Genomic DNA, 9,830 nt, shown 5'->3' on the forward strand with positions numbered 1-9,830 from the left:
TCCTCACCTTCTTTTCTTATTAGTAGGAATCCTAAGTGAAGCCAAGTCTATGGCTATTCCAAAATAAAACATTTTCCAGTTTTCCAGTCTTTCTTAAATTCAGCGTCATCTTATGATTAAGTTCTGGCTCATGGGAAACGAGAACCACAAGAAGTAAGGAAATAAGTTGAAATTGAAAATAATCACAGAACAGACAGGCCAAATACTGACATCTATAGAGAACAAAGGGTGTCGATGAGATATGAACCCAACACAGAAAAAATGGTATGGTCAGGAAGGATTCTAAAGCTTTTTGATATCCAATATCTTGAAAAGAAACTGACTGTGCACTATTTTGTAATTCCCAAACTCCCTGAACATTCAGTATTTAATTGTTTATGCTCAGAGGATTCCTGCTTCAGAATATATTATAAATGATGCTTCAGAGGGATCATGAAACCATTAGAAGTCCTACAAAGGCAGGAGGTACAGTTTTTAACTCCAACAATAGAAGATGATCAGTTGCAAGCAAGTGTGAAGACGTTCAATACCCACCCTATCTATCCTATATGAACAATTAGACCACATGATATATTAACAAATACCTAAATTCTTTTCATTTGGCCAAAAACAAATTCGCTGCAACAATTGCTGTCTTGGGTTATTAAAAATGGTTTAAATCTGTTTTTGGTCAAAAGCAATCATTTTAGAGCATTTAAAAATTTGATTCTGTTAATAAATAAACAATAATAAATATGGTATTCTAGAGATACATCTATGAACATATTCTTCTGTATCTGACATTACTGTATAGTATACTTACAAATCTGTTAAGAAAGTAGATCAATTTTAAGTATTATTACCACAAATACTCTTTTTAAATACAATTTTTTACAATACAGAAAACACACAAATGTTATATTAAAAATTTTAGTTTTGTGACTCTAAGGTTTCATAAATTACACAGTTAGAAATGTTTAAATATACTATATTTGCATCTTTATATAAGATGTGATTTTTCCAAAGAACACAAAAATAGGAAGGTGCAGTGTGATTGTGACAGACACAATACCAGTACACTCATTGTCACCAAATCACATTGTGCTCAATGAGTTCACTCCCCTGGGAATACCTCAGATGGAGGGAATGAAGACTTTTCTCTTAGGTGTCTTCTTTGTCATCTACCTCTTCACTCTGCTTGGAAATGACTGATTTTTATAGCATTCCTTTCTTCCTCTATTCTTGAAACTCTCATGTATTTCTTCTTGGGATTTCTATCTATTTTTGTTGTTCCCATCTGTAACTTGTCCCCAGATGTATTCTATCTCCCTGGCCTGAGCCACACCATCTCTTACAGAAGTTGTGAATACTTACACATTATTTTATCCCAATACAAATTGTCCATGTATAAATGGACATTGGAAACAATGTCCACCTAAATGTTAAAATATGTAATCATATTTATGGGGATTTGAATAACTTACATTTTTGTGTGTTTCTTTATTATTTTGCAATGAGTTTGTAACATTTACTTTTTAAAAAGCTGTTTTTAAGAGGAAGGAAAGAATATTTCAGACTGGGGTCAAGTGAAAATGATAAAATCTAAAAAGTTGAAGTGGAAAAACATTCAGAGTAATTACTCTTGAGGAAAAAAAGCAGAGTCATTTCAAAACCCAGTGGTGTAGTAGTAATTATGTTGCTTCTACATTATGCCTAAACTCATTTACAAGAAAATGTTGTAAAGCCACAGAGTGGGGTTTATTATTCTCCTACACATTTGTTGCTCTCCTCTGTTGTTTCCTAGCTTGTAAGCATTTCCAGAGGGCGTCTGTGGGAGGCCCATCCAGATAAGAGAATTGAAATCTGGTTTTAGGGTACTGTCATACATGGAAACTTAAGTAAATAAACATCTGCTCTGATGCTATCAGATGAGGCTAATGCCAGGCTTTTGCACCTTGCCAGTTGCATATTTTTTTTTTTTGATCTTGTGTCTATTTTTCTCCTTTTTCCTGAACAAGTATCTCAAAATTCTGTAGTTCAGGGATCTTATTTATAAGCCATACAGAGGAAGAAAAGTACTGTGCATTTTCTCTGGTATAGGAATTATTAAAAATTTGAACTAATAGAAGTGGAGAGTAGAAAGGGGTTTATCAAGGACTGGGGCTTGCTAAAAGGGAATATTGATCAAAGGATACAAAATTTCAGTTAAACAGGGGAAACACGTTCAAGAGATCTATTGCACAATACTATGGCTAGAATTAATAAAATTGTATTGTAGCCTTTAAAATTGTTGAGAGTAGATTTTAAGTGTTTTCACTACAAAAAAGGCGATCCATATATTAATCAGCTTGATTTAGTCATTTCATAAGATAATAAAACATTAATTGTTACCTAATTGAAAACATCATATTGTACTACATAAATATATCTATATTTTCTCAATTAAATAGTAATAATTCCTTAAAAATTAGTATTTGATGTGTTCTAGACACATACAAAATCTATTTGACACAAACAGCAAAACTTTGCTTAAAAATGCAGATAAAAAACAACTTGCAATTTTACTTTTTTGCTTATGTTAATTTTGGAATATCTTGTTGCTTTCTGGAAGAAGAGAACTATAAGCACAAATAAGAGACCTTTTGCTATTTTATCAAATTCTGTCCCATTGCCCTCTGATGACTACTAAATCTGTAATAAGTATCATCACTGAGAACATTGGACCTTTTGGGATGTGGATGTATTATCACTGTGACAATCACAGTAATTTAGCACATGCCACCTTGGTTCTAAAGTGAACATCTAACATAGTCTATTTTATTTGCCTTCCTAAATTTTAGCTAATATAAATTTAAAGAAATTTTGATTGCTCGTCACAAGTATATGAATCATCTCTTTATTCATAAAAAATAATTCTTCATGCCAGTCATGGTGCTCCAAAATTTAAAGATAATCAAGGATTGGACTGGGGACATGGCTCAGAGGTAAGGTGCCTGCCCAGCATGTGCCAGGCCCTGAGTTCCCTCTATCATACTGAAAAGGAAAAAAAAAAAAGAAAGAAAGATAAAAGTATCTAGTTTTTATCTTTTATCATTTGTTTAGTGTGTAAGAAAAACATTAATTTTTAATAATGTTTTAAATTTTAATTTTATTAATTTTTAATGATTCCAGATTCGAGATGTTTTCAGAGTGGTGTAACTACCTAAACATCCTATAAGCACTAAAACTTGATCAGAAACTTCATGGACAAAAGTCCTGAAAAACAAGCCAAAGGCTAGCTCCTTCCATGATTTGGGGCATTTATAAACAACAGCAGCAGCAAAAACAACAAAAAGTCTCTTTATTACTTACTTTTTCCTATCTCTGTAGATTCCATCAGAATTTTGAGATCTAAATAAGACTGTACGATGCTGTTTCTCCCAGAGATAGTTTACATTTCTTGAGCCAAGGGAATATGTCTAATCCATTTTACAGTTCACTTGTCTGTCTCTCTTAGCAAGTGATTAACATCAGGCATAAATTGGATTCTAGATATTTGTTGGAGTAAATGGAATTCATGTACATGTAAATAAACAAATGTATAATTGTTTTCATTGAAGAATTAGGTCTGGTACCCTCTACTCAATATTTATTGAATATTCATGACATTTTAACATAGAAGCCACAATATATGCCACACAGTACATAAGGCAGACTGTTCAAGTAATAGCTTCAAACTCTTATTGGCCCTTCAGCATATTTTCTACTTTTCTATCTAGGCAGTAGCCCCTCTCCATACCATTGAGCACTGCCCATATTTGTTCCCCTGGACCCTGGACCCTGAACACAGGGCAAGCATATGACTTAACCAAGGACATTGTACTGAATTTTAAGTTGAGTTCCACAAAAGCAGAGGGCACTAATTTCAGGGACTCCAGAGGATGAGACTATTGAACCTGAGTCATTGCACAGCCTTGCTCTAAGGCTGCTCCACAAAACTCTACTGCTAATGGCCCTGGAGCTGCCCTTGTTCCCACACTTACTGGGCCTAGCTTTTCATCAATTTCTTTAATTCTCTCAGCTACTGCAGTTGCTGTTGCAATAGGTCAATTCTGGCAGTATTGTGGAGTAAAATAATGTATAAATGATCTATTAAAAACATTAGCACATAAAAAAGCACTAAATAAAAACATGTGCTATATAGGTATCAGATCAACCTTTATTCCACAAAGTATATTTTACAAAGGAAATTATAATAATCTCTCTCTCTTTCTCTTCATCTCACTGTCTCATTTCTGAGCTCCAATTATACCAAGTAGTTAATTGCACTCTTGCACAATGAGGTTCCTGACTTGAAGGATTAATGCCCAAAGGAAAACCAAGGTTATTAAAATCTCCTGGGTTTATGAATTGTTGCAGTTCCTGGAGTCAGACAGGAAATGATTGTAAGGGAGCTGGAGTACACTTAGACATGTGGTATGCTACATGAAAATAGCTTAAAAAGAGAGTAATTCAGGACCCTTATTAGCAACCTGTAGGCTGCTGGGAATTGAGGCAGGGGAAGCTTCTTTCTTCTACTGGGGAGGAAACAAAAACAACATTCAACAATCCAGCCAGTTATGCACAGTGTTTGCTATGTGAGTACCTGAAGTTTTGCCTTTGCTTATTATTTATTTATTTACATTTTGGTACAGGGATTGAACACAGGGGCATTTAACCACTGAGCCACCTCCTCAGCCCTGTTTTTGTATTTTATTTAAAGAAAGAGTCTCACTGCTTACCGCCTTGCTAAAATTCTGAGGCTGGCTTTGAACTCATGATCCTCCTGCCTCAGCCTGCTGGGCCTCTGAGATTACAGCGCTGGGACACCATGCCCAGTTTACCTTTATGTTTTATCTTGTCTTTCCTCATAATCATATATAGATGTGTGTGTGAGAGAGAGAGAGAGAGAAAGAGAGAGAGATATTAGATATTGATAGGGTCTTAGGCGTTGTTTTTAGAATCCACGGAGCGATCTATAATTTAAAGATCTTACTGTGTTGGAAAACATAAAACAATAAAAAATTCAAGTTTCTCAATTTATAAAACTTGTAAAGGTGTTTTTACTACCCTCTCCCCTGTGTCTCCTACTGGTGCAAAACTAGTGTTGTTGAAATTGGACCTGCTTAGAGAATTATAGACTTTGGAGCCTGAGGTGGAGGCTACCAGTCACTCATCTGCACTAATTTCAGGGACTCCAGAGGATGAGACCACTGAATAAATACTGTATCTTTTTCACGTGCGGCTTCTATAAGTGTCACAAAGGAACATTTCAATTAATGCAATTTAACAGTGTGTATGCAGAATGGAAGATAGGAGAATAGACCAATGAGGCTGAGTGGGATTGTTCATGAGTGCCACCTGCTATTGGAAACTACACTGTGGAAGGGTATACCCATCTTGGGAGATGTGGGAAGGTAAAGACAATTTTTTTTCAGAAAGCATCACTCTCTAAATATCTAGATAATTTTCTTCTCCATTTCATTGCACTGATCTAAACAGAACAAATTTAAATACATATTAAATTTAACCACAGCTTTCTTTCTACAGACAATCAAGAATTGATTCTTCTATAAAAATGAGAAATCAAACCATGGTGAGCGAATTCATCCTGCTGGGAATCCCTGAGACAGAGGGCCTAGAGACAGCCCTTTTTTTCGTGTTCTCATTATTTTATTTGTGTACCCTCCTGGGAAATGTGCTCATTCTCACTGCTATCATCTCCTCCTCTCGGCTTCACACTCCCATGTACTTTTTCTTGGGAAACCTCTCCATCTTTGACCTGGTTTCTCTTCCACAACTGCTCCCAAGATGTTGTTGTACCTCTCAGGGCAGGAACATGGCATCTCTTTCCAGGGCTGTGCTGCCCAGCTCTTCTTCTACCATTTCCTGGGCTGCACTGAGTGTTTCCTGTACACAGTGATGGCCTATGACCGCTTTGTTGCCATATGCTTTCCCTTGAGATACATGGTCATCATGAACCACAGAGTGTGCTCTGTCTTGGCCACCGGGACCTGGATGGGTGGCTGTGTCCATGCCATTATCCTAACCTCCGTCACCTTCCAGTTACCCTACTGTGGCTCCAACGAGGTGGGCTATTACTTCTGTGATATACCTGCAGTGCTACCTCTAGCCTGTGAGGACACATCTCTGGCTCAGAGAGTAGGTTTTACAAATGTTGGTCTTTTGTCTCTCATTTGCTTTTTTCTCATCCTTGTTTCCTATACTCGCATTGGGATCTCCATATCCAAAATTCGTTCAACAGAGGGCAGGCAAAGAGCATTCTCCACCTGCAGTGCCCACCTGGCTACGATTCTTTGTGCCTATGGGCCAGTCATCATCATCTACCTACAGCCTAACCCCAGGCCCCTGATGGGTGCTGTCGTTCAGATCTTGAACAATCTTGTGACTCCCATGCTGAACCCACTTATATACAGCCTGAGGAATAAAGACGTAAAATCAGCCTTGAGGAATGTATTTCCCAAGAGAAGTCTTGCTTTGGAAAAAATAAATAAAAAATAAATAAAAGACTCTAAAGCTTTTTAGGATGAAGTCTGATTTTCCATATCATAGGACAAATTCTCATCTGCAGTTCTCAAAACATATTGAAATAAAATATACTCTGAATCAATCTACCTCTTATTCTCAGTATTTTAATATACTTGTCCATCTTTTCCCCCCATGTTTATAATGAAATAGAACTGATAATGTTGCTACTTGACATTGTACTCATGCTGTATGAATTCTGTCTCAGCACAATTGTACCCCAAAACATTTCTTAGTTGTTTAAATAGTTGAAAGAATTAAAACACATCTGTCTCCTCGTGGACTTGGTTAAAAGTGTACTCTTATACATCGTGAGGAAAAAGAGAGTGAGAGAAAAAAATTGAAGAAAGGCTAATACATAACATCAGAATTCTGTCTCTTTTCTTTTAGAGAGTGAACTCCAATTTCCAGCAAGCAACATCAAAATTCAAACTTAGTTAACTAATATTTAAGGTAATATCTTCTTGGAATAAAGTCTTGTGTGATTTTGAGAGTTTTTTATTGTGCGGATTCCTTTGGACCTAGATGTTTTCATTGCATTATTAGACCTCTGGAAAGATATGAGTCTATATTGTTTCTCATTAGATACACAAAGTAAGAATTTTTGTCTTGTAAAAATGTGATTAAAAAATAAAAAAACTCCCATTGACAGTAAATGGTTTGCTATTTGGCTTTAAAACAAAGATGTTGATTTATTTCTGTTTCTATAAAGAAAAACCAAACTAAAATTATTTAAATTCAAATAGGAATAGTAAATTTCCCTCCCACGGGAAGTTTCTTCCTTTCTCATAAAACAAACAATATAAGTTATTTTTCTTCCCCTAATCTCTGTGTTCCATAATGCTGAGGGTAAAACAGGTAAGTTTTGTTTCTAGAAACTATACTAAATTGTGTAATAAATATAATTCTCGTCCTCTTTTTCTATATTATTTTCTCTATTTATATTTTATCTACTAGTTATTTATGACTTTTCTTATAAGCCACATTAACTCCCCTTGGACAGATGAATGAAATAAATATTACAGAGAAAGAAAGAGGGAGTAAGGGAGGAAAGGAGCGAAGAAAGGAAAGAGAGAGAGACAAAGAGAAAAAAGTAGGATAGGGAGGAAGTAATTTGTATTTTAGAAGTAAAATAGAATAGTGCTTTGTAATGAAATGGTTTTTGCTTTCTTCTTTTCTTCAATTTCTGTCCATCAACAGGTGACTAAAAATCAGTTCTCCAAGAAGAATCTATAAGTCATCACAGAGTGTGGAATGCACTATTAGAAACTATTAAAAGGTTCAGTGGCAGCTCATGCCAGTAACCAGGGAATTGCAATGTGGTATCTAAGAATTTCTAAGGAAAGAATGTATTCATTAGTTTTTCAATTGCTGTGACAAAATTCTGAGATAATCAATTTCAAGGAGTAAAGAAAAATTTGGCTCAGTGTTTCAGAGGTTTCAGTTTATGGCCATCTTCTGGCTTCAAGGTAGAAACATCAGGGCAAAAGGGCATGACAGTGGAAAGCTGCTCCTCTGCTGGCTTCTGGGAACTCAGAGAGATAGAGAAAGAGAAAGAGATTGGAAAGGGGTCTGGAACAAGACATTGCCTTCAAAGATGTGGCCCAGGCTACCCACCTCTTCCAACCTGGTCCAATTTCTAGAGTCTCCATCACTTTCCAGTAGTGCCCCTAGTTCTATTCAACATGCTAGCCTTTGGAAGGGCATTCAAGATTCAAATTATAACAGATGCTGTGATTGTTTTTCATAAGAAGTTAGGTTCCACTCTTGATAGAAATCAAATGGACAATATTGCAAATTTCAAAATCATTGATACACAAATGTTCCTTTCAAAAAGCAACAATTGGATTTAAATATGAAACATATCTAATGCTAACTAATACAATGTAAACAGTGGTTCCATTTTCTCCTATATGTGTAATGTCAATTAAAAAAAATATTCATCTGCTAGAGTGAGGTTGTTATGACTCTAAATATTCTGCTAATCAGAAAACCCAAACAGCCCCTCTAGTTTTAAACACTTATATGTTTCTTTCTTTTTCCTTCACCTGCCTTTTGGGAGACAAATTGCGTGGGCTCTCTCTCATCCAGTGAGGAGGTCCAAGGAACAGGGTAGAGAAGAGAGTGGCTGAGGAGTCACTAATCAAGACCTCTGGAAACGAAGGTGGAAGCAGGTCTGATTTTATTGCACATTTACAATGTATATAAACTCAGGCAGTAGGTAAGCAGATTATAGGCAGCCACCAACACAATGTCTTGCTAACTGTCCTTGCAGCAACCAGTCAAGGAGTGGGCCCTGGAGCAAGCACAGGGACTATAACACATGGCCTCACGCCCAGGGCTGTGCCTACAGGGTAAGTGGTTTACCACTCATGTGCCTATGGGGGGGGTGGTTTGCCACTCAGATGCCCTTAACATATGCCATGTATGCAGTACTCCATGCACATGTCCCCACATCTCACCCCTCTGACTGTGCTGCAAGGACTTCAGCCAGCATTGCTGTTTTTTGTTCGATGGCTTTTATATGGTTATACAAGCATCTCACAACAACACAAGAAAAATTTATCACTGCCATAAACAGCAAGGCCAGGGTAATTCCACTATAAGAATTAGTTAATTTGGCTATCAGGTTTCTCCGATGTTCAGTTAATCCCTGGAAGAAAGAGGAGGTTGTCAAGATAGATTTTAGTCTCATTGATTTTTGACAATTGTCTTGGTAAGGTTATACATAATCATAACATAGTTAGGGTCCCAAGCACCCTTAATATACTGAGAAAAACTGGAGAAGTGTAAGATTACATTTTCAGATACAGATATTGGGTTGTTAGAGTCTGTAAACAAGTCAGGATGGTGCCTGGCATTTTGCCAGAGAAATGTTAGGGTCTGTAAACAAGTTAAGATGGCACCTGGCAAAATGCCAGAGGGTGTGGTTTGTGAAGTAACGCCAGCGAGCCATTAAGTGTGGAGATTCCTTATTGGTTGACTGCTCTATTGAGTTTATGTTAATTAAATAAGCTGTGTGGAATGTATAAATACCCCTCCTGTCCTACAATAAACGGCTTCCACTCCTGCTGTATCAACGTACACAAGTTGTTCGTCACCCCCGGTTATTTTGCTGCAGCAGGACTGCGGCATTGGGTGACATAAATGCAATGAAATTCAGAGTCACAAGTGAGCCTTTGCAACATAAACAGAATATCTAGTTGTTCCTGGTGGAGGTCTTGTTCTTGCTGAATGACTAAAATAGCAGCTTGGGACAGTTAATTCAAGTCATTTTGAACAGCAAA

General features: G+C 36.7%; 1 pseudogene across 1 annotated transcript; it reads left to right on the forward strand.

Annotated features, from left to right (window-relative positions):
• The first annotated feature begins 5,575 nt into the window (after nucleotides 1-5,575).
• Nucleotides 5,576-6,519, forward strand: LOC308641591 (putative olfactory receptor 10D4; annotated as a pseudogene). Its single transcript has one exon. The product of its transcript is annotated as a putative olfactory receptor 10D4 (transcript).
• Nucleotides 6,520-9,830: the final 3,311 nt, after the last annotated feature.

The sequence above is a fragment of the Spermophilus citellus genome (genome assembly GCF_964194105.1).
Source record: "Spermophilus citellus genome assembly, chromosome: 2".
Classification (NCBI taxonomy): domain Eukaryota; kingdom Metazoa; phylum Chordata; class Mammalia; order Rodentia; family Sciuridae; genus Spermophilus; species Spermophilus citellus.